Source organism: Protopterus annectens, chromosome 1.part1 (assembly GCF_019279795.1).
Source record: "Protopterus annectens isolate FY-2018-M chromosome 1.part1, PAN1.0, whole genome shotgun sequence".
Lineage (NCBI taxonomy): Eukaryota > Metazoa > Chordata > Ceratodontiformes > Protopteridae > Protopterus > Protopterus annectens.
In genome coordinates this window covers 1,921,790,369-1,921,816,482 of record NC_056726.1, presented here as the reverse complement: position 1 = coordinate 1,921,816,482, position 26,114 = coordinate 1,921,790,369, and positions in this window count along the sequence as shown.

The window sequence follows — 26,114 nt, the reverse complement described above, 5'->3', positions numbered from 1 at the left end:
CATTCACAGTGATACTGGCACAAGTGAGTCTAAGGAGTAATGGCTGGATTTGAACAGTCTGCCTAAGATACAAGGTACAGAATGCTGCCTGAATCATACATGCAGCATGAGATGTCCGTTAACAATTGTTGCAGTTCACACTGGGATGGATGACATTGCAATAGTTTAATATAGTGAGATTCTTCTAAAAAGGAAAGAAGGTGGTTTTAGAGAACAGTAACAATACAAAAACTACATATACTACATACATCTGATGCATTCTCTACACACAGTAGTCCATCTTTGCCGGATTCAAACCTCCTCCATCTTTACTTACACAGTGTAGAGAGCACCCTATCAACTACAGCATGGTGAAACTATTATTGTTTCCAAAACTGAATATTGCCTGTGAGTAATAGAAATTTATAGGATAACAGAATTTTTTTGGGTAGCCACAGAGCCAATTGCACATGACTGTAAACATCATCACACTAGTGAAGCAATGTTACATTCAGTCATCCACCTACCTAGTTATAGAACTTAGAGAATTCAATATTTACCACAAGTGCCACAGAAGAAGTGTGGCTTTTACAGTGATTGAGGGAGTGCAGTTATGAAAGGATGACCTCATTGGTGTGTTGCAGAAAAGATGCTTATGGTAAATGTAGGATGGGAGAGTCCTTTTGCAGGTTAAATTATTTTCCTGAGTGGAAGTTGATACAAAAAGGTATACATACCTGATATTGCAGCCGCATACACAAACTCAACACACTGATGTTTGAACCTCCTACCTATTTAGGTTCCATAATCTATAGATCACAGTATTAGCTGCAAGTGCCACTGGAGAAGTCAGACTCTGAAGTAGAGAGTGCAGTTTTGAAATGATGACCTCATCAGTGTTTTGCAGAGAAGATGCCTATGGTAAAAGTGGGATAAAGTGCAGAAGAAGTTGTGTCCAAAGTTACATTTATCTCCTGAGTGGAAGTGGGCATAGCACATCTGCTGCACATCAGTTGCTGATGCTTTACTGACTTGTCACTAGAACTTCAGAAAAACACCCAAGTTCACCATTCTTAGATTAGAACAATCTACTTGTCTTGTTAGGGAATCTATAGGACATAGTATTAGCCACAAATACCACAAGAGAAGTATGTCTTGTTAGACAGAGTGCACTAACGAAAAGATGACCTCATCGGTGTGTTTCTGAGAAGATGTTTATGGTAAAAGCTGGATAATGGGTTAGGGCAATCCTCTCTCACGTTAAATTCTTTCCCTGAATGGAAGTTAATTCAGCATCTCTATTCAAAAACTATATTCACTTGATATTAAACTCACACACAAAAGTTCACCACTGTGAGATTTGAGCCTCCTAGCTATCTTGATGCACAATTTATACAACAGAATATCAGCTACAGCTCTGATGTACTGCATAAGCATGGGAACACAAGTTCCATACGCATGTACAGTACATCAGCAAAAGCCCCAGGATAGCAGAAAACCTTGGAAGGGCACCACAGCGGTATTATACAAATACATTATTTAAGAAAAGTATTTGTATAATAGCAATAACCCATGTCTGGGTGTGGTTAATGATAGATATACTCATGGTTGTCTTTGGTCACTCGGGCTTCACCCTCGTGACCAAACCACACCAACCGTGGTTAAACCTAGCATTACCCACACCCAGATGTGGGTTATTGCTTAATTAAAACATAAGTAGGGTAAGGCTGGCTTACTAAGTCTCCCTGTTGGGTTGGAATGTTTTTACAAATGCTTTCTTGCAGCACTGTTCTAATGCTATGTTAATGAAATGTAAGTGGAGATAAATCCAGTTGTTTGCAGTTAAACATACGATAGGAATCTAAAATGTCATGAAGCAATAATTTTACATACATCTGTAACTGAACCCATGACACTGTGCTATTAGCATCATTCTATAAACAAGGGAAGTCTCTCAACACACCATAAAGGAATGTCTAGTTCATTACATCCAGCAACCTAAGAACAGTTAAAGTAACTGGTTTAAACTGGTGGCTCTACTCTACCTTTACTTTGCATTATTATAGCACAGTGTATTTAAGCACATTTGCGTGAAGAGAACACTGCTAGTCTGGCTCAAACTAAAATCTTCAGCTTTTGCATAGGAAGTTAAATACCATTCAGCATCACTCAGCAGTGGTGCACAATGCCAACATGTACACAAATGCTGAGGACAATAAGTAAAGGCATTTCTTTGGGCTATTTCTGACCATGTGTATTGTGTGTTGTGAATGATTCTATTTTCTGACCACTTTAAACATGTGAAAAAGGGGTTGCTAGGTCATTGCTAAAAATGGGGGTGGCAAGCAAAGGTTACGATACATGGGAAAGAATACAGGAATTTTCAGGAGGATGGTGGGGGAGAACCATAGCTATGTACTTCTTCACAACATAAATGCAGTATTGTACACAGAATTTCAAAACTTTGGACAGTTGCCACAACACTAGGTGATGACTACAGAATAATGTTGTAGATCCAACTGGACCAAATCAAGTGTCTCAAGGTGAAACATGGGAAAAGTAGAGAGCTAGGTATGTGGGATAATTTTGAGTCAGATAGGTAGGGTAGATTAGGTGGCAGGCATGGATATACAGGACATACAAGACGGAGACTGATGGTGATTGACATCAAGGGTTGGGTGACACCATGATTGGGGATAGGTAGAGGACCATGAAGGTGTATCCATGTCCAGTCTGAGAACAATGAGAATCTAGAACTCACCCTCAGAACTGTCATCACTGTTTTTTATATCAGTTGCTTGGATCAGTGTTAAGTTTGACATGGTTTTGGCAATATGGCTTAGGACCATTTTAACCCCAATGATTCAGACATTGAGGACTCTCATGATAATGCCTTACATCAACCCTGTCAGTACTGGTGGGTGACAAAATCACCACCTCCACTACTACTGCTCCATTAGCCAACCACTGCACCAGCAGCTGAATCAGAGCTACCTGGCATGGTTGGAGCAGATAGGGCAGGAGTTGTGGGGGGAAGACTGACAGGCTGAAATCCAAATGTGCAAGGTGTCTGTTCTGCCTGTGTGGGTGCCACCACAGCCACCTGTGGAGGTATGGTGGGTTGAGTCCCAGTAGCCAACCTACCTTCCAGCACTGCTGGTCATTTTCTTTTCAGCAACAATAGATAGATAGATAGATAGATAGATAGATAGATAGATAGATAGATAGACAGACAGACAGACAGACAGACAGACAGATAGATAGACAGACAGATAGATAGACAGATAGATAGATAGATATACATATTTGAAAAAGAGAGATATAGGGTGGGGAGAGTAAAAAGGAAGAATTAGATGAGTAGCATGCCTCTAAACCCCTTAGAGAAAGAAATTTTAACAAAGCCTGAGAAAATGGGGGGACAAAGGCCCAAAAATAGGGATGGATTTTAAATATTGCTCTTATAAACATAAGAAGTTACTAGAGGGATAGGTTTTGTGTTACCATTTATTTTCTGAAGGATTGAAGTCTGAAATTCAGATGTATGTCATTACTTAGTGATTTCAATCCTTAGATCAAACCAGTGATTTGCTAGAAAACCACACATTTTATGAGGAATAGGCCAAGAATAAGAAGCAAAAAAATCTGGACATTCTGCAAAAATCTGGAAAGTAGAGAGTTATGATTCACTAGCATGTCACATTCATTTATTATTTTGTACATAAACCAATATGAGAAATACCTAAGTACATTTTGGCAATGTCCTTATGAGATGGGAAGGCAGTAATGTGTCATAAAGTAAATCAATTACAGTGGTATGATATAAATAGTAGAATTATTTATTTTACTAGGCCATATCAGATATCTACCTTTAAAGTTTAATAACTGCATTTCCCATAATGTAATTGTTAATGCCATGCAGTACTACTGATAATATCTTCTAAATACTACCTTGAGAAAAATCTCATGTTGGTTTCTGGATGTTAATCCCACACATAGTTAAGCCAGCGTATTAATTGCCTAATACAAAAACTGAGAGCTATTGGAGCAGGCATGTATGCTTGATGTCGAAGTTAAGGTATGTCCATGCAAGATACTATACAGTAATAGATTGAAAATACTTCTCTGCCTTGCATTCAGACCTGAAACATACTTACCCTATGCATGTTTGAGGCAAGTCATCTATAGCCAGAGACATGAGACACTGAGGAAGAGTGAGAAGGCGAGGAAAGGAGTTGGGGGAATCAAATGGACAGCAAAGTTTTGAATGAGATGTCTCTTATTCTGCTGCTTTGACAACAATTGTTTTCTGTTTCTTGTGTTATTTGCTTTGTGATGCTTATCTGTTTCATCTCCCTTTTTTATATCTAGGCATAGGTGGTTCTCTTTTTGCATGATCACCTGCACATGGTAAGAACACTTCCTGCTTATTAATGTATAAAAGGTAGATGCATGCATAACTGAAAGTTATTTGTTTTCATTGCACTGGCATCTCTTAATTTTTCATCTACATCTCACATAACATAGGTTTGATTATGGTTTATTCTATTTCTTTCTTTGCTGTGTTGCTTACTTGTTATCATAGGTGATAATGCCAGTGGCAATGTGTCACTCTTCCTGCCTGATGTCAGAGTATCAGTAGCCTCTGATGATGATGGCAACAATAAAGAGACACAGTCTGGGGATGTAGAGGGTCAGTGTAACACTGAGTTTGGACATCGAACATTTCCTTCCTCTATTTCAGGCACAGTCAGTATGTCTACGCATACCCATGACACAGAAACCTTACACATAGGATAGACTGAGGGTGACACATTTGATCAGGGTAGGAGGGTTACTGCAGTTGCAGATCTGGTAAAGTCTCCCTGTAGCCGTCATGAAGGGAAGGTACCACATAGGTGAGTTGGTATAAGTACTCAGAGGATGTCTGCTAACCACGCACACACGCACAGGTGCGCGCACACACACACACACACACACACACACACACACACACACACACACACACACACACACACACACACAACACACACACACACACAGATACTACTTATCTAAGAAGTACTGTTGACTATATACATTTCTTGCTACTGGCCCTGCAAACTGGATACCCAAGGAATAATTTGTGGTTTTACTTGTTCTCACTCACTTCTTTGGTGTCAGGCCTGCCCTTCTGTTCCCCCCTCCCCACCCTCTGCAAGTGATGATGGCTGTGTCTTGCCCTTTGCACATTTCTTTGTGACTTTCAGTTGCATATATGTCTGATACACAGAGTGGATAGCTAATGTGTGCTTACTTGGAACTTACTTTTATGTAACTGTATTGCAGAATTAATGTTTATAATCATTGTTCAACATCAGTACTGAATGATTGTTTTTTTCAGTTGCATTTGTGATTGTTGATCTTTGCTATATTTCTATTATTGTACTTAATAATGCAGTCAAAGTAAATGTTTACATATTGTTTACTGCTATACTTGTGAAAATGTTGCTAGCATTGACCTACTAACTGTTTTATATACATTGGTCAATGAAATACTTGATGCACAGTACTGAGCAAAATACATAGCTGTATGTTGCAACCAACAGTCATAAGTTATTATTGAAACTACTGTACAACTGAGACATGCACACATAAGGGACATTTGAGAATTTGCATATTATAGTAATCAGTTGTATTACATTATTGATTTTCTTCTGTACAGTTTCCAGACTTACCTTGTTCATATTGCAAATACAAGATGTGTTCATCAGGGATGTCCCTGTCTGATGCTAACATAACATAGCTATTACATGGCTAAGAAGAGATTGTGCAGTGCTGCAGGTATCATTTTAAATATTTGTATGTGCTTAGGCTCTTAGTTTTTCATTAGTCAGTGTGTGTGCCATCCTTTTTCTTTTAACTAGCGACATGGCATACTATGCATGCCTACATCTGCCAGCAGCATCTGTGGCCAGTGGTTCTCCCTCAGACTCCTCATCTGTATCTGTTGGAGATGCTGGCCCTGCATGGAGAACTGAGAAGTATTGTCCTGCCCTAGATGTGCTTGTTGAAGCTGTTTCCTGAGAATGATATTGTGCAATATGGAACAGACTGAGTATTTCAACAGAGGTTGCTGGGTCATACTGCATGGCTCCTCCTGGAATGTCTAGACACCGGAATCTGGATTTGATCAAGCCAGATCCATGTTCAATGATATTCCTAGTTTGAGCATCCTTTCTCAGTGGGGTTGTGTTGGCTTCTCATGGGTGTCATGAGCCAAGGTTCAAGTCTGTAACCAAAATCCCCCACTAGATGCCCTTATGGAAAGTCACCCCTAGCAAATTTTGTGTGCAGCTCACAGGTGTGCCATATCTGTGAGTTGAGAAAAATGTCTAGGCTACCTGCACAGACATTATAGATGATCTCTTCAGCATTACAGACAACTTTACAGTTTACAGAGTGATATCCTTTCCTGTTAATGTACCTCCTTCCATTTTCACTAGGTAGGACTTTTATTTCTATGTGTGTGTGCAATCTATGGCCCCCAAAATGAAGGGAAGTGTGCAATTGCATAAGTTTCCTGCATGGTGCTTTATCTGTCCTCTGGGGTGAATGGAAAACAAATATGCTCCCTTGCAAGGTATAGCATTGCATTTAGAAACTGATGTAATATTCTGGAAGCTGAGTCCTGTGACACCCCTAATATATGCCCTGTGGGTCTCTGGGAAGTACCTTTTGCTAGTATATGCAAAGTTACATATGCATTTGTTTCCACTGGGATGGGTTGGCTTTGATTTCCTTTGGGCCACAGTTGAGGGCAGCAGAGTTTGCATATTTCCTCTAGTGTTTCCCTATCCATCTGGTATTGTTTTACAATTTCTGTGTCATGTCATCCATGGTAAGTCAAACAAGGTCTAAATGCCTTTCTTCATGGCTGAGGTCTGGCAGCGGCAGCAGCAGCAGCACTTTGAATTAAAGTTGCACCTAAAGAGAAATGGTCACAGCAGTAACCCCTATATTTTTTTCTATGTGTAATTGTGGCTTTAATCCAAAGAGTTTCAGATTTCAGAGCAAATGACTGCACTGAGCGTAAGTGATTGTTTTATAGGTTCTTGAATAGCTCATCCCACCAAACTGCCACCAAATAATGCAACATATGGTCAATACCTCAGAAGATTGTCAACAATAATGTGAAGTTCCCCACAATCCTGGGTCAGTAACTAAGGAGCTTCAATTCTCACTACTAACTCAAGTGTGAGACCGCAATTTAAACAGGAGTAATATTTCACAATTTCCTCTAAGACCACAACAGGAACATGTTCTATAACTTGGGACTGGACAGTATATATCTATCCTTCCTTAAGGTAACTCCTTATTGCACACTTCAGAGCAATGTGTCCCAGTTTAAGACCTCTGATGCACTCACACTTAAACAAATTAAATCTCACACATGCAAACACTTCTGGGAAAGCCTGACACAGATTTCTATCTGTGCCTCTTCCTCAAAATAACTCACATACTTCCACAAATCAGAGCATCACATGCCCTTTCAAAGGGTATCCAATTATAAAAATTAAATATTAAAACAAATGACAGCAAATGACCTAAAGCACCCAGGCTTTTGGAGTGGCCCGGGACGTTATCAAAGCTGGTATAAGGACTCTCAAATTACTAAAGAAAACACTAATTGACCAGCCACAATGTAAGTTAATAATATATTTAATAATGAGCAAAATGATTAAAAATACAAAACAGTGATTTCCAATAAACAAACAGAACTCAATCACTGGAAAAATGAAATCAATACTGAAAGATAGAAATCCAGCTTTTAGAAAAACTCTAACTGATTAGTTATAATTTTCCTATCTGACTAAAGAACACTGTCACCGATCTAAACTAAATTATTACAGCTAAGCAAAGGCAGGCTTACAGTTCTTGGGGAGTCCTTTTGGGTATCCACTGTACAGTATAACTGTAAACTGCAACTGGCAACTGAAAACTGTAACTGGCTGTTAAATGACAACTATAACAACTGACTTCAACTGTCTTCAGCAGGCTCTTTTATAGACTAGCTTAACTGTCACAACTGTTACAGTTCTAATTTTCATTTCATATTTTGAAAATCAACTAACAGCTGTTTACCAAAATTCCTTCCTGTCTTTCAGCCTCTGACAGTAACATGACAACTGTCAACATTCCGATGACATCTCCAGATCAGCTGATTCTGCATTTAGAATATTTTTCACAAATATGCACAGTAAGAAATGTAAAGGAACACTGATCAAGTCTTTAAAACATTCTGTGCAACAGATTATAAATCAACATGTAAGAACTTATTTACAATATCTTAACTAGTCATGCTGGCATATAATACAGTTTAATCTGAAATTATGTACAAAACTTCAGCCAGACATGCCACCACAAATGACAGTATCTAATTTCTTCACAAGTTCCATCATGTTGGTTGGTTAATTAGCATGCAGTTTGGCTACCATAGGTGCCCACAGGCAGGTGCAAGGGAGTACACTTGGACCCTATGGATTTTGACTTCACTTGCTGAGCCACTGTCACATCTACTTTTTAATTTAAAAAAATAATGTTTTTGTTTTTAAGGGCATTCTTCTTTAAAAACTGTCTGATTGTACACACCTGTCACATCACGTCTGAGAGTGCATTGTCCCACAGACATCCTGTCCTTCCTTTCTGCCCACATGTGGAATTTTGAATATAAGATGATGATCTGTTCTTGTGTTGCTGCTTCCACGTAATGCATGTAAACTGGATTTTTCAACAGCAACAAGTAGGGTTCTATTTCTTTCATTTTAGACAGGATTCCTGCAAGTTGGGGAAAGAGGCTTGTGTGTGTGTGTGTGTGTGTGTGTGTGTGTGTGTGTGTGTGTGTGTGTGTGTGTGTGTATAACAACAGCAAGTAAGATTTATTTTTCTTTCATCCTGGACAGGATTCCTGTAAGTAAGGCAAAGAGGTGTGTGTGTGTGTGTGTGTGTGTGTGTGTGTGTGTGTGTGTGTGTGTGTGTGTGTGTGTGTGTGTGTGTGTGTGTGTGTGTGCACTAAACAACAGCAAGGAAGATTTAATTTTGTTCATCCTGGACAGGATTCTTTCAAGTAAGGGAAAGAGGTGTGTGTGTGTGTGTGTGTGTGTGTGTGTGTGTGTGTGTGTGTGTGTGTGTGTGTGTGTGTGTGTGTGTGTATGTTAAATAGCTCTGTTAGGGATAGCAGGTGGTTAGTTAATTGGCTCAGGCTCAAAGCCTGTACCTTGGTTACAGGAAACAAGAGTCTGGATCCTCCACCCAACCACAGACCTGTTAAAAAAATGAGTTTCAAGTAGTTGAGTGTCAAGTGCATTTTTCATGGAGTTGTGAGCTTCAAAGGAAGAGAAGTTTATTGCTGCTTATGTTGTCTGTTTACAATGTGTAACTGTTTTGTTTAGCAAATGGTGTTGCTATTGTGTTAAAAAAATTAAAAGCATTGTTAGAAACACAACAGTTATTATACTTGCTTTTGATGCAGAAGGCTGTGGATTCTACTCCCACAGTATGTAGGTGGATTGCTGATAGTGTGCTATACTTTAAGGGGGTGAGGTGCTACAATCCTGAGTATGCCCTCCATTGGATGAGATGCCTAGAAACTGTAAACCTGTTGTCAGTTTGTCATCCAATCTTATTGCAATATTACCAGCTTACATTTTTTAATTTAATCTAGGCAATTTATTCTACAAGGGAAACAGGCACTTTATTTATACATGAAACACTGAAACATAAAGTTGTTTGATAGCTGCAACCTCTTCATATGTTACAGATCTCTTTAATGTGGAATTATTTAGATGACTTTTACTTCTGCAGAGATTGTGCATATTTACTGATATTGGTGGACTGTAATGAAGAAGATTGAGTAGAGTTTTGTGATGGAAATATTTTGAATTGGGTAGTTTTGTCATTATTGGTTCATACATTTTGCTTCATTGCTAACTGGAAAAATGTTCAAAACTGCAAATTTAAAATGTAGTCTAACAAGTGGTACTGTATTATATAAGGAATATAATTTAATACAATCAGGAAGATGAATCAAAGAACACATGCATGTATGCATTATACTTAATATGTGTACAAGAGGCCTATGATTTTAAAACTGCGGAAAAGGTAAACTTTATCCACCACTGGCCAGAAGCATTTTCTTTGAATGTGGATTTCAATGCTGTTTCAATTAATGTGAGTTTCAAGGGAAGAGAAATTTTAACTCTAAGTCTATTTTCATTGTGAGACTGTATTGCTTTGTTTAGCAAATGTCTATCAGTATTTGTAATATAAAATTTAAAACAAACGTTTTAAATTAAATCCAAGTAATCATTGTAGAAGTAAAGCAGAAAACATTATCACTGTAATGCACCTGCACAGCCAGTACTCAAGGAGCCTCAGTCCTCACCACTGGCAACAGTGGAAGATGTACACACTGGGAGGATGACAAGTACATACACAGTAAAGTGAAATGTCCCTTAAGAGCAAACTGAGATGACAGTGAGTCTGGGGCTCATTTCTCCCTCTTTCTCCAGATCCCCAATAAGACTCCCCACTGGCACAGCTATAGGCTTAAGATCTCAGCTGAGTGGCCAAACCAAGAACTCCAGTACCCTCTCTGTCCAATCAATGCTTTGTGTCCTTGCCCAAGTAGCTGACACACAGACTCTTTGAGATTTGACTTATATACAACCACACATGCACACACACTCCTGGGAAAGGCTGGCACAGGTTTAGTAGCTTGCCCCCTTCAGCCCAGACTATAAGATGGTTTCCACTGCCACCAGTCACTACTTATCAGCTACTTTAAGGCCCTTAACAAAGGGTGCCCAATCCTATTATGTAATGTTACTATTAATCCAAATGGTAGTTTGACCAAGCCAGGCTATTAGGAGTGACCTGTACAGTGTCACCAACTACATATGCAAGTACTATCAGCTTAAATATCTCTAAACAGACCAGCCACAATTGAAATGTTTGAATATATTTAATAATAAGGAATAAAAGAACAAGACAATACTCAGTAAGCAGTCAGTTACATCAGAGTTCAAAATCACAGGAAATATTTAAAACAACATTGCAGGACAGTCTCATATAAATACATAAAACATCTAAGCTATTCGTTACTATATTCCTATCTGAATTAAAAGAGTTACTATGCCCTAAAATCTTACTTACAAAACAACAAGCAGGCAGATGTGATGAGTGGATGTTCCTGTTAGGTCAAAGACAAAATACGAAATGCCATTACTCTCTCTGAGAGAGTTCTTAAATTAATATCAAATATTACTGCTAGGTTAGCTTAGATGATATTACATTTTGTCACCTGACCTTAGTTCCCAAGCTAAACCCCCATTGTCAGAAAGCACACAGATTTTAGCATCTCCTTATGAAAAATATATGTCTCTCAGATGTTTGCAGATCCTGGAAGTCATAAAGGAATAAAACACTTCTACATCTCAAACCTAGTAATTGCTTCTCTTTCAAGACAATACAGAAAACTTCTAGCTCTAGACATTATGTCTCCTGTTGCACTGAAGCAGAATCATAAAACAATTTAATTTCCACTATTTTCTTGAAGTTTTACAAGTTAACTTTGTATGTTCTAGTTTCTACTGTTAAAACATATACATTTGCACAGGTATATAGTTTATATTCATTTCCATTCTTTTCCAGTAGGGTACACTGTGGACACATCTTTGAAGCTCAGTACTGTACAAACCCCGTTCAACACACACTTCTGTACCAGACGTTTAATGTACACATAACATATAGTTCCGATACAATTGTAAGACAAGCATATGAATCATGTTGATATTCACAACTGACATATGATTATTTAGAAAACTGCAGCTAGTTGTGCTGTCAGTATCTCCTTCTGTCACACTTCTATATAAATCTTATTAATATTCACAAATGGCATATAATTATTTACAAAATTCCAGATAGATGGGCTGGCAGTGTGAGATTTCTTCCCCCCAATAATTCAAGGTAGTTTTTCAAGTGACCCTTGAGAAATGTTGCTTGAGAGGGTTGAGCCTATCTGGGAATACCTTACCCCATTCCCTGTCTTGATATTTCAGCTGCTTTGGCATTGCTAACCCTAGTATAGTGCTGTATCACATGCCTGCAACCTTAGGCTCTACCATAGTAATTTGAGATTTAGCTGGCTATCTCCCCTGTAGCCAAAGATCCCCGCTCAGACTCCTCCTGCCTCCTATTGCCAATAATTAGGACAAGGGCCTCCCTGTCATGGTAAGGTTTCATCATGTTAACATGGTACAGTTTGTGCCCCTGCCTGCTGCCTAACAGTTCTACCATGTAGTTAACATCACTGACCTTCCTTACCAACTTAAAGGATCCCTCCCAAGCTGCCTGCAGCTTGTTGTGTCTGACAGGAATGAGAACCATTACCTGCTGCCCTACAGCATACTGTCTAGCTCAAGCATTCCTGTCCTAACAGACTTTTTCTGCTGTTGGACTTCTGCCAGGTTCTCCTGGGCCAAGCCCATGATTTCCCTGAGCCTTGTCTTGAGGTTTAGGACATATGATACAACGGACTCCTTGTGAGATTCACACTCATCCCCCACTCATCTCGAATCAAATCTAGAGGTCCCCTCATCCTATGCCCACACAGTAACTCAAAGGGTGAAAATCCTATAGATTCCTGGGGAACATCTCTGTAAGCAAACAACAGACGGGGAAAATATTTGTCCCACTCCCTCTTGAACTGGTCTGCAAATGACTGTAGCATCATCTTGAGTGTAGAGTTTAACCTTTCAACAAGACCATTAGTCTGGGGATAGTAGCGGGTGGTGTTTAGGTACTTCACCCCACACTGCTTTTCATAGATAAGCCAGCAGGTCTGACATTAATTGACACCTCTGTCAGTCAATATTCTTTTTGGGAAGCCTAACCTGCTGAAAATCTCTAACAAAGCATTTGCCACATTTTTTGCCTCAATGTATGACACAGCCCCCACCTCAGAGTAACTGTTATCTACTACCACTAGGATATACCTTTTCTCTGTGGGACCTGGGGTACTCAGAGGCCTCACAATATCCACTGCTACCCTCTGAAATGGCTCCTCAGTCACAGGCAAAGGCATCAAAGGAGCTTTCACCTTGTCTCCTGCCTTGCCACCTTTTGGCACAGCTCACAGGTCCTGCAGTACCCTATTACATCTCTGGAAATCCCAGGCCAATAAAAGTTCTGCAAAATATGTCTCTTGGTATGCTTTATGCCCATATGACCTGCAAAGGGAATATCATGGGCTATGGATAGGAGTGCCAGATAGTAGGCTCAGGACACTAACAACTGCTGTATTCTCTCACCCTCTAGCCTTCCCTCAGGGGTCCACTCTCTATACAGTAACCCTTCATCCAGAAAACAGATTTTCCTTTCCCTTGAGAATCAGGTGCCTCACTAGCTACCTCCCTTAGGACTTGTAATGTAGGGTCTGAGAGCTGAGCCTGTATCAACTCTCTCTTTGTAACCTTTCCCAGCTCCCCTTCCACAGGAAGTCTGGTATTCTCTAACTGTCAGCCCGGATACTGCTACTCACCTCTGCCATTACAGTCACTCTGTCCAAGGGAACATCAGTACCCACGAGCAGCTGTGGCTCACCTTCATTCTCACTGCTACAGGGTGAATCCCTCCCTGAAGTAACCACCTCACCAGTCCTGGCTGCAAGTGTGCAGTCTGCCTGGATCTCCCCAGGCTACCAGACCAACATGCCTGTCTCCAAGCCTAATTGCATGTAACTGCATGTACACAAGAAACTGCATTATCAAAATCATTCCCTATCAGGACATCTGCAGGGATTTCCTCAAACACACCTACTTGCTTGCTTTCTTTTCTACCCTCCTAGTCATGGTGAACCCTAGACAAAGGTATTTGGAATGGGGTCCCTCCTAAAGCTCTGACTGGAGTAGACTGCCCAAGCAAGTAGTGATCCTCTTTAACCTTTGCAGGCTTTGGTTTTTCTGATGTGGTTCACAATGGTTAGGTCAGAGGCTGTATCTCTCTTAGGAGTGGCCTAATTCCCATCCACTAAGATAGGATATAACCTCTTGTGGTAGTTTGGTACCCTTGTTGTTTCGAGACAACTTACTGCTGGCATTTTGTCATTCCCACTTACAGGCTCTCCCACCTTTTGTTCCCCACCTTGCCTCCATGGACATCTTTACGATGCATGGCCCCACTGGTTGCATTTAAAACATTTAACCCTTGGTCCTGGACATGTACCTGGAATAGTGACTTGCCCTGCTACTAGCAGACTCTGTTGTGGGTTTCTGGACTGCCCACCATGGGTTCCCTTAGACCCATGAGCAGCACTGGGTACCCCTTTCCTGTGTAGTGATGCCCTCTTGCTAGGCATAGGTCTCCCTTCTTCCCCAACTTATCTGCAGTATTGCATTGTCTATCAGCTAACCATATTCTCATGTCCTCAGGCAAAGTGCTAAGGGCTTGCACCCTCACCAAAAGGTAATCCAGTCTTTCAAAAGTGGTGACCTGACATCCACTCATGCACCTATGAAAATAAGTGCTTAGTTCAGCAATATATTCACAGACACACTTTCATCTGCCTTACGTCTATATTCATGAAACATTTTCCTATAAGCTTCAGGTGTTAAAGTACTTTAAAAGACATTTTTTTACAGTATTATAATTTAAGCAATCAGTATCAGACAATTTAGAAATAGCAGTTGCAGCTTTACCATGGAGTAAGGGGGTCAGGAACTGTACACAGAGCCCTTGGTCAACATTATACTGTTTACATTCCCTTTCAAGCATATGAATGAAACTTTCAAAATTGTCCCCCTCTGTAAATTGTGGAAGAAATTTAATGACCTTTGTTGCTTCTGGGGGTCAGTTCCTCCCTTCCCCATTACCTCTATGACCCTGGCAAAAAAATCAGCATCTCCTTCTCATGTTGCCTCTGTCTCTCATTCTCCTCAGCTTCCAGAAGTCACAGTTTAGCCTCCAAACATCTCAGTCTCTCTGCTGCTTCTATTTCCAACTGCTTGGGCTCCAGTTCAAGTCTATTTAACTCCAGATGCATTTTTAAGTCCTCTGTGGAAAGGCTGAATTGTCCATTTTTGAGAGTTGTACACCTTCAAGACTAGCCTGGTTGTTCTCCTGAGTGCTGGTCTGTGATGCAGCTGTGACTAAAGTTGCAATAATTTCTGCTTTAGTCAGGTTGGAATCCACCAGTCCTTTAGCCTGGCACATATTTGCCAACTGTCTCCTTCTCAGCTTGCCATACTCATCTGATGACATGCTTGACTGCTCCACCTGTAACTAAGCTACAAAAAAAAAATAAAACAATTGTGATATGAAACTCTGAATGTTCACTGTTTGGCTGACACAGTATAAACACCTTCCTTAGTGACAATGATTACAGGCTACAGGAAATCAATCTCCACACCACTGAATCCTAATATGTGGATATTCCACCACTATAATCCAATTAATATTTGATGTGGATATCCCATCACTGCCAACAAATTAATATGTGATGCCCGTGCACTGGCCAAGTAATCAAGCAGCCTCAGTCTTCACCACTGGCAACATTGGGGTCGTACACACTGGAAGGATGACAAGTACACACACAGCAAAGTACAATGTCTTTTAAGAGCACACAGAGATCCATGTCAGTCTGGGGCTCATTTCTCCCTCTTTTTCCAGATCCCCAGTAAGACTTCCCAATGGCACAGCTATAGGGATGAGATCTCAGCTGAGTGGCCAAACCAAGATCTCCAGTACCCTCTCCGTCCAACCAATGCTTTGTGTCCCTGCCAAAGTAACTGAAATACAAAACTCTGAGATTTGATTTATATACAGCCATACACACACACACACTCCTGGGAAAGGCTGGCACAGGTTTATTAGATGTGCCACCTTCTCCCCAGACTATAAGGTAGTTTCCACTACCACCAGCCACTACTTGTCAGCTGCATTAAGCCCTTAACAAAGGGTGTGCAATCCTACTGTGTAATGTTACTATTATTCTAAATGGTAGTTTGACCAAGGCTGGCTATTAGGAGTGGCATGTACAGTGTCACCAACTACATATGCAAGTACACTTAGAGGTTAAATCTGTCTAAACAGACCAGTCACAATTGAAAGGTTTAAATATATTTAATAATAAATAATAAAAAACAAGACAATACTCAGTAAGTAGTTATTTACACCAGAGTTCAAATTCACAGGAAATACTTAAAATAACATTGCAGGACAGACTCAAACAAAACATCTAAGCTATACTTTATGATAGTCATATCTGAATCTAAAATAATTACTATGCCATAAAAACTTACTTACAGAACAACAAACAGGAAGAAGTGATGAGTAGATGTTCTTGTTAGGTCATATACAAAATACAAAGTGCCATTATTCTCTCTGTTAGAGTTCTTAAATTAATATCATATATTACTGCTGGGTTAGCTTGAATGACATCACTTTTTGTCATCTGACTTTAGTTCCCAAGCTAAACCCCCATTGCCAGAAAGTACAAGCATTTTAGCATCTCCTTGTGAAAAATACATATCTCTCAGATCTTTGCAGATCCTGGAAGTCATAAAACAACAAAACACATCTACATCTCACAACTAGTAATTACTTCTCTTTTAAGACATTACAGAAAACTTCCAGCTCTAGACATTATGTCTCCTGTTGCACTGAAAGTAACTTTTATAGCAGAATCATAAAACAATTTAATTTCAACTATTTTCTTGAAGTTTTGCAAGTTCTTTGTGTGTTCTAGTTTCTGCTGTTAAAACTTACATATTTGCACAGGTATATAGTTTATATTCATTTCTGTTCTTTTCCAGTAGGGTACACTGTGGACATATCCTTGAAGCTCAGTACTGTACAAACCTTGTTCAACACCCACTTCTGTACCAGTAGTTTAATATACATATGAAATATAGTCCCAATACATTTGTAAGACAAGCATATGAATCATGTTTGTATTCACAAATGGCATATGATTATTTACAAACTTCCAGATAGCTGTGCTGGCAGTATCCCCTTCTGTCACACTTCTACATAAATCATATTGATATTTACAAATGACACACAATTATTTACAAAATTCCAGATAGCTGGGCTGGCAGTGTGATATGCACTTTACAGTGTTTATAGTAACTGGGGGAAATAGCCAAATAATGGTTCACTGGAATGGCTGCAGGGAGGAGGGCAGTGTATGGGGGCTCTGATCCATTATCCTGCGTACGGCCCCATTTGACCATGATCTGACTCTGATCTCCAACTACAGACACACAGGGCATACTTCCACTGTAGCATTCATCTAACATTTGTAGATATGACAAGGAGTATGTTAAACTGATTACGTATCATACATAGTATCTGTGACATCAGTCACATTTAGACCCAGCAGTTGCTTCAGGCAGGAACTCAGTGAAGAAGTTACCTGGCTCTCAACCTACCATAACATTGCAAAGCTTGCATTTCATTACAGTTGTGGCTTACACTGAGATAAAGGAAGCAGTATGTGCACTAAGTCATCCGCAATTCTTGTTGTGCAATTTTAACTAATTTATTAAATACATTTCTTTAATTGATATTTCTTTTTTTCATACGTTCACAGGTTCATAGGTTCATAGGTGTGTACTAGGCTTATGGCCCTGGAGCCTTTACAAGCCTAGCCAATAGGATTGTCCGGGCATTGTGCCACCCGACGTTAGTTCACAGAGCCTCTGCCGAGTAGACCCACTGGAGTGATCCCCGGGGTGAATTTTCTATTTTCCGTCCACTCATCAGGATTTCTCTTGAATAGGCCAGTGAGGTGATCCTCTTCACATGTATGGGAAGTCTATTCCATAGCATGGGCAGTCTCTGGGTTATAAACCTATCCCTCCAGCTTGTCCTGTTGATTGTAGTAAATGAGGTTGAGGTCTCTGGAGCGTATAGTGCAAAGGGATTGGGATTTCTTTAGACATAGCATTTCGAACAGAGCTGAGTCAGACATGGCTTTGTAAGTCAAGCAGAGATTGCCTCTAAGTAGGTGATATGAGACAGAGAATAGCTGAAGTTTTTTGAGTCTGTCCATATAGCACAAGTGTTTAAGGCCTAGGATCCTCTTTGTGAGGTACTTTTGCAGCCTCTCCAGTTGTTGCAGGTGTCTAGTGAGGTACATCCCAAATGGAGCACTGTACTTCATGATTGGCCTAATGAGGGAAGAGTAGAGGAAGACAATGACCTCTTTCTTCCTGTATACAGAACCCTTAGTAATGAGATCTGCCACATAGAAGGACTTTCTGACCACAGTTGCAATGTGGTGGTCAAAAGAGAGGTTGCTGTCAACCTGTGTTCCCTGATCTTCTATGATGCCTTCTGTGTTCAGTGGACTACCATCAATGTGGTAATCCATGGGAACCAGGTTTTTCCCAAAGGGGATGATGGCACATTTGTTGGCATTGAGCTTAAGGCTTTCTGTTGGATGTCAACATCACTTGGGGAGTTAGTTGTAGCTGCTGTGAACTTTGTCAGTCAGACTCCATTCATGTTGGCCTGGACTTCAGAGAAGTAGATACCAAACAGGAGAGGACCCAGGACCAAACCCTTTGAGTTTCTACTGGTCGGTAGTCTGACTTGGAGTCAGCTACTTTCACACTGTGGGTTCTATCTGTGACCCAGTTTGCAACCCAACTAGTGATATAGGGGTGGGGTAGATGCCTAGCTTAGTGTGTTTTTCTATGATTCCTGAGTGGGGAATGGTACCAAAGGCCTTGGCCAGATCAAGGTAGGCTGTATGAACCACCATGCCTTTATCAACAGCTCTGGTGACTGACTCAAAGATGTCGATCAGGTTGAGCAGGCATGATCTACCCTTCACAAAAACAAACTGTGTGGGATCCACAGTTTGGAGATTCCCTGTATCCTTGTTTATTAGGTCTATGATGATGTGTTCAATAGCTTTGCATATCAGACATGTCAGGCTAATGGGGTGATAGTTCCCAGGGTCTGTAGTTGCTCGTTCTTTGTGGAGAGGGATGACTGCAGCAGTCTGCCATTCAGTAGGGACAAAGCCTAATGTGAGGCTGTGATTGAACAGGGCACATAGGTGAGGTGCCAGTTCACTCTGTAGTTCACGTAGAAGACAGCCAGGGATATTGTCAGGTCCCATAGATGCTGTATTCTTGGCCTTGGACAGTGCTGTTTTAACCTGTGCACCAGTAATACTGGGTACCTGGAATCTTCTGGTATTGTGATTGGTTCTTTGGGAGAGGGAGAGAGGGGTAAAGTTGGCACTGAATCTGTCAGCCAGTATTTTGGCAATATCTGTTGGCTCAAAATATGAGGTGCCATTGTGCAACAGCTCTGAGCAAATCTGGGTATTGCCATGGAGATTCTTTATATAACTATAGAAGGCCTTGTGGTTGTCTTTACTATCTGCTGCAATTCTGTTTTCATAGCTAGTTTTAGCAGATTTGATTTAGGCTGATAAGGGAGTTTTTCCGGGCTTGGGACCTCACCTTATTTTGGATTAGTTTCCTCCTTCTGTTGTAGAGTTTGTTTATGGCAGGATACCACCAGATTGGCTTTCCTTTTTATGGAGGAGAGCATCTTGTTTATATTGGGTATGGCGAGATTCATGCTTTTGTGGACATGATCATACAGGGCATTAGTGTATGATTCAGTGGTCATGCAGCTGTTCTCCAATTGCATGGGTGCTGTGAAGTTAGCCACCTCTGTTTTTAGGAGCCCAAAGTTAGCTTTGGAGAAGTTTTTATGGTGGTTACCTTTGAGGGTGGGAGGGATGGGGATTTCCAAGGTGATTAGTTTGTGGTTGGATCTAACCAGGGAGGAGTTGACTATTGGTATAGAGCAACAGTCGCCCATGTTAGTAATGACCTGGTCAAAGATGTTGCTACCTCTAGTTGGGGTAAGAACGAGCTGGTCCAAGACATTAATTCCAGGAAACGTTGGGCAAGTGTATTGGTACATGAGTAGGTTCCCAGTTAATGGAAGGGTAGTTGAAGTCACCCAGTATGAGAGTGTTCGGTTCAACCATAATGTGATTAGGAACATGGAGTTTGAGCCTTAGGTCATGGTTGGGACCTATAGCAGTCTACAACTTGAATTGCTGTCTTACACAATGTTAGCTGCACCTGAAGTATCTCTGATGAGTTATGTTGGGCTACCAGTCTGGAGGTGTGCACATCCTTTATGAATATGGAAACACCACCACCTTTGGAGCTTCGGTCCAAGCTCTGGGGCCAAAAGGTGTGGAATGAGTTATAGCCTGGTAGTGCTGGGGTGCTTTCTGCTGCCTTGAACCAGGCCTCTGTTACAGCACAAATGTCAATGTTCTCCATTTTAATGAGTGCATCGAGTGAGTGCATTTTGAGATTTAGACTTCTAGCTTTGAGCAGCATGACCCTCAGATTGCATTTGCTTGTAGCTGTTATGGTGGTGATTTAGTCTTTGGAACACCGCCTGAAAAGGGCACTATAGGGGTGGCAAGAGCCCTGACCAGTATCCAGAAGCCCAGGAGTGACAGATGAACGCCATCTCTGGCAAAGGATCGAGGTCTGTCAATCATGTCATCCCAGGCAGACAGATACTGGATCCCCTTAGAATGACACCAGAATCTTAGCCAATTGTTGAAATCAATAATTTTCTGCTTGTACTTTGGTATCATTCAGGGTGATGGTAGGAAGCTGCTCAGGGTTAGGGTCATACCCGCCTGGGCTACATAATCCGAGAGGTCCTCCATGTCTATTTTCATGTAGTCCAGGGAGGTACATCTCAGGTCATTCACACCCACATGTACAATGACAGTCATATTTGTACCTGTTGTTGAGGGACCTGAGTGTGTGCATATTTGTGGCAGATACTGGCACCTGACAAGCATATGACTGTTACTTTATCCTTATTCAACCTAGTGAGTGGGACATCAGTGTGCCTCACTATCGAGTCACCTATGACTAGTGTGTTGGGCATGCTGTTTTGCCATAGTGGCTTTGGTTGAGTGGCACACTGTTTAGGAGAGTTATGTGCCTCGTGATTAGTGTTATGTTGTGGTGGTCGAGTGCATTTCTGCCTTGGAGGTCTCTGCTGTTTGAGTAGATTTTTATTCAGGGGCTCCATGAAGGTGGGTGTGTGGTTTGTGTTTTTATGTGAAGGCAGTGCTGGTGTGTGTTCTGAAGGGCTATGTGTTCTGTGTGGTGTGGTGCAAGTGTTGATCTTTTCCTCTTGACCATCTATGTGTGGCTTCCAATTTGGATCTATTAGTGCATCCCTCACAAGTCTAAGTGTTGGGATGTAAGAGGAGAGGATAGTCATTGTACACGAGGCAGTTGCTACATTGCCTCAGCATGCCCAAGCTCACCAGGTTAATAGGAGAAAGCACAGGGAACTGACCTTTAGATATGCTTGGAGGGGTGGGTATTAATAATAAGTATCGGAGCTGTGTCCTTGTAGAACATTTAGTGCTGGAAGCACTTTTGCGTGCTACAATAATTGCTACAAGAAGTTTGGTAAAGTGTGAGACTAATCAGCTAGTAAAAGGGCAGGAGAGAAGAGAACTAGCAGATCTAAGGGAAAAATTGAAGAGCAGACTTTTTGGCACTGCTCAGAAGCTTACAAACTGTCCTGGATACAGCAAATCTATATCTGGACTACACACTAGTTCCAGGAAAGGCAGGAAACAGTTTTTTTTTGTTTAGTAGAAAGTGAAGAGAAATAATTCAGTATTCAGAAGCTAAAGGGTTGGGCCTTTGCTAATTTCTCACCATAAACAGTAGAATGAGCTGATATAATGTGACTGGGGGGAGTGTCCAATATTAACGTTGTACCAGAGGTGGGCAACTCAAAGCCACCAAGACTTAGCAGTTGTACAGATTACAGAAATATTAAATCAAAAGTGCAGAAGATAATTGAGAATAACTTTTCCCAGTATCACAGTAGTCAGTAGGTCAGTCTCTCTGCAGCTTAGAACATCTTCAGCAAACTAGTATATCTGATTTAAAACACTGGCTATTAAAGGTAGAGAAACAGAAACCTATCTAATCAACAATAACAGTTTTGCAGGAATGCCCCTAGCTAGATTAAACCAGTCCTGTTCACTGTCTCCCACAGAGAAAACAGACAGGCATCTAGACAAAAGATTTCACTGCAAACTGAGGGTAACAGTAACAGATATTCAGCTCTGTCACACAACGAAAAGGACAGTAAAAACAGTTGTACAGATTACAGCTATTGAATCAAAAGTGCAGAAGATAATTGAGAATAAACACTTATCTTTTCCCAGTATCACAGTAGGCAGTAGGTCAGTCTCTCTGCAGCTTAGAACAGCTTCAGCAAACAGGTATATCTGATATAAAACACTGGCTATTAAAGGTAGAGGAACAGAAATATATGCAATCAACAATAACAGTTTTGCAGGAATGGCCCTAGCTAGATTAAACTAGTCCTGTTCACTGTCTCCCACAGAGAAAACAGATAGACCTCTAGACTTTGCAGTGACCAGGGTCATGGCTCTGCTATCAGTTACAACATCCCACCTGCTTGTGTAATTGCCTAGGTACCCTGCATTGTGTAGGAAGAGCAGCACGAGCACCCCACCCACTACGGACACGGTTACTTAAAACTACATGCATGCAAAAATTAAGAAAGGACCTGCAAGAGATGCCCTACAGAAGGCTTTGATGTTGATGGCAACAGCACACCCATTTAGCCAGGAAATGAGCATTGGTATGTAAGGTCTGAGTACTTTACAGTTAACCATGGTGTATATAGTTTTCTTGGTATTCCCATGTAAACAGATATATCCTTGAGCTCTCTGGCCTCTGGGTTTGTACCCCGCTGAAAAAAATCCCACAGGCACCAATGTTGGCTACTTATGCTTTCATTAGCATATTCTGCCATTTACACTTGCTTTGAGGCTCTACACTAAGTGTAGACCCATTTTATGTTTACCAAATAGCTTGCTATCATGTGCCTGGCATGCCATGAAGCATATACAATAGCTGCACTTAGTGTAGGCATTCACGAATCTGGAAATTATACTAATACTTAACTTAAGTCAATCATATAAATTCATGTTTATAGACTGTTGTAGTAATGTGTTTCATTATCAGTTTGACTTGGAATTTATTTCAAAACAGACCCTCTCAACATATAATTTCCTAAACTTTTTACTTCTCAATGAATTGTGTATCATATTAGCTATTTAATCCTAATTCAGTTGTCTTTTCACTTTGACTGAATGGTAACTGCAAGATCAGTATACTATTAGAGGCTGGTATGTTGACCTTTCTTTTCTATAAATTTCAAAGCTAAAGTTACACGTGTATTAAGAGATTCCATTTTGATTCCAGCCATTCGGGCAGTAGTTAACCCAAGTGCTTGTTATTTAGTCTAGATTACGTCAGCAATGACAATTATGTCTCCACTGTGTGGATCTCTGTTCAGGTTATTTCCTAATCACATCTTTTAAACTTCACTAAAAAATCTATTGCATTTATACTTAGTGGCAGATTAAAAAAATCAATAAACACAAGGAATTGTGGCTTATGCTGTTAAAAGTTCCTTTTTAATTGTCTGACTATTCAGTTTCTGATGTATTATATTTCAATATTGTTTTTATGCTATTATTGTTACTGTATGTATTTGGTTGCATTTTTTATAACTATTCAGATTCTGATGTTTAATATTTCAGTCTTGTTTTCTATGCTATTGTTATTATTGTATTTCATTTGCTTGTATTTTTTTGCATTATGTTTCTGTTCCTTTTTTCCTAAAGAAAATCCCCAAGTATCATTTAAAAATACCAGCAACAACATCTAAGTGTTACAACTCCATTTTCTCCAACTTCTAGGAATCCTATTAATGGCAGTTGACTTTTTTTCTTTATGAAGCTTCAAAAAGGCATTAAAAAGAAGCATCCTTTATGTGCTGCAAACTATTGACCTGAACTTTTGTGGATGCTCTGTATATCACTGACAACTGACTTACTTGTGTTGCTTCACACAGAGCATTAATGTAACTTTAATATAGTGATACTAGTCAAGAATATACTGCCCCAATACAACAGACAAGGACAGTAATTCTAATCTGGTCTTACTAGACCCTGAAGTAGTATCTATAACAGTGGCAACAACAAATACTGCCAACTTGGAAAAACAAGAATTCCTCTGGTACAGGAGATATGGGTAATACTGAAAATGGGGGCACCTTAACCCTGAAAATTCCTAGATTCAGCTTGTATCAGAGATATGTAGCAGCACAATCAGTGGTGTTAAGCAGAGCACACAGAAAATAGAAAATGCAATAATGGACAACTATGGTGTTTGCTACTGTGTGCATGTAGTAATACAGGCTACAAAGCACTGTCATGAAAAAAAAGTAAAAAAGAGTGAGACTTTTGGCATAGCAACTGCCTCCTCCAACGGCACCCAGAGCTGGCCATTATAGGACTCATGTTGCTGTCTACATGAGTTAAGGCTATATGAAAGTTTGCCCTGCATTCACAGCAGTACCTATCCTTAATGTTATATGTATATCTGAATGGATCCCCTGTTTCAGCACTGGCATGTTGTAGGCTTGTTCTGCTATGACAGGACTGTATGCCTGCTTAGGTGTTATTCTGATTCTGTACTGCATTGCACCACTGAGTTACGTACTATGGCACAGGCCTTGGTCATTCAAGCAGCCTTATCTGGTATATACTTTAGTATACCCCTTGAGGCAATAAGTACCTGAAATTCACATTTCTGTAATTCAGACATCAAGACAGCAAAGATTATCATTCCATATACTAATTAAATGGGAAATTTTACAGCACTTACCTCAGTGGTATAAGAATTCAGAAATAGCATCAGATTTGGTAAAAGGATAACAAAACGGATTTCTACTGGTATAATACCCTCCATTGACAGGAGACAGCTGAAAGAACTTGATGTCTGTGACAAGTAAGGAAGAAACAGCTTGGATCTTAGACAAGGAAGGACTAAGCAGGGAGAGTGGCAGGCATTTTTGATACCCATCCTTTTTCTGCATACAGTGTCAGCCCTTCTGGATTACTCCCTGGGAAAAGGCCTGTACAATATATGTTGATTTGCTTCTTGTTATCCCATGAGAGAGGATTGGTGAATGACAGCAGAGACAAAACAGACGCAAAAGCCCAAATGTGTCAGTTGATAATACAGACAGATTAGTTAGATTACTACAGGACCCTTGGCTTGTGGAGTTGCGTATAGCAGTTGCCTTTTACTTGTTATGCATTCACGTGAAAGACTGTCATCTGTAATGCACACATTTGTCGGATAAGTCCTTAATTGAAAAGGCCAAGCTCATTGGCTATATGTTGGTGTGTGCAACATTCAAAAGATTTAATACAGCCCCCAATCAGATATGGCAATCCCAAGCCCAAAACTTCAAGGCAGTATACTATTTGAATGATTTCCTGATAATATGGGAGGCAAAGAATCTAAAGGTACAGAGATGTATCTGATACAGAGAGTGTGTGGTTGTATATGGATTCTCTTGTTGACAGATAAGATACAGGAATCCGTCAAAGCCCTAACATTTTAGACCATTCTCTTACAATTATTCCATTTACAATGGGCATGTTCTGCAAACTGAATAAAAGTACCACAGAGATGTAGGGAAAGAGTAAAATTGACAGCAATATCATGACATTGCTAAGGCTTCTTAACTTGCTTGCTTGCTGGCAGTAGCACTTTGACAGGTTTTCAAAAAAAATTAACACAGACATTAAAAGATGCATGACAAAAACATCATTGGGCTAGAGTGAACATGTAGGAAAAATCAGGATTGGGTAATATGTGCTCAGTTTTTGCAGTGCTACAATGAGATATCCATTTGGCAGGAAGACTGGGTTAGAATTATAGAAAACAAACTGTAAACAGAGTTGACATGGGATTTTACAGGCGAGGGCAGTGGTTCATGAGTCCTTAGCCAGGAAGCTCTGACAATATGGTTCATGAGGAAAAGAACTTTTAGAGCTAATGCCAGTCTAGGTTGATTCATTTTATGGGCTAGTAAGTTGCCTAAAATGACTGTAGCAATCAAGCATCTGTTTATACTTTAAGCATGAAAGCTTCCAAATCAAGTAGACTACAAGGCCC